Here is a 306-nt window from a genome sequence, read left to right on the forward strand (position 1 = left end):
GATTCCCCAGAGGATTTTTACCCCCAATTTGACCCGATCTTAAGAACCCGTAAGATACACTGTTTGGCCCCCCTTAAAAGGGAAATTTTCTTAATATTCAGATATTTAAAAAAAACTTAAAGGGGTTCCCGTAGTAAATCTTATAAAAGCTGACGTCTTTTTCTTGGGCTTTCTTTGGGTCTGCATTTAAGGGTCAATTGATCTTCTGAAGGTTTTGAAAAATTTTTTTCCTTCTTATTCGTCCCCTTTTTTCTGAAATTTTTTGTCCCCAATTTTCTTTTTCCCCGCATTTTTCTTTTAATTTTA

This window comes from Penaeus monodon, chromosome 15 (genome assembly GCF_015228065.2).
Source record: "Penaeus monodon isolate SGIC_2016 chromosome 15, NSTDA_Pmon_1, whole genome shotgun sequence".
Taxonomy (NCBI): Eukaryota; Metazoa; Arthropoda; class Malacostraca; order Decapoda; family Penaeidae; genus Penaeus; species Penaeus monodon.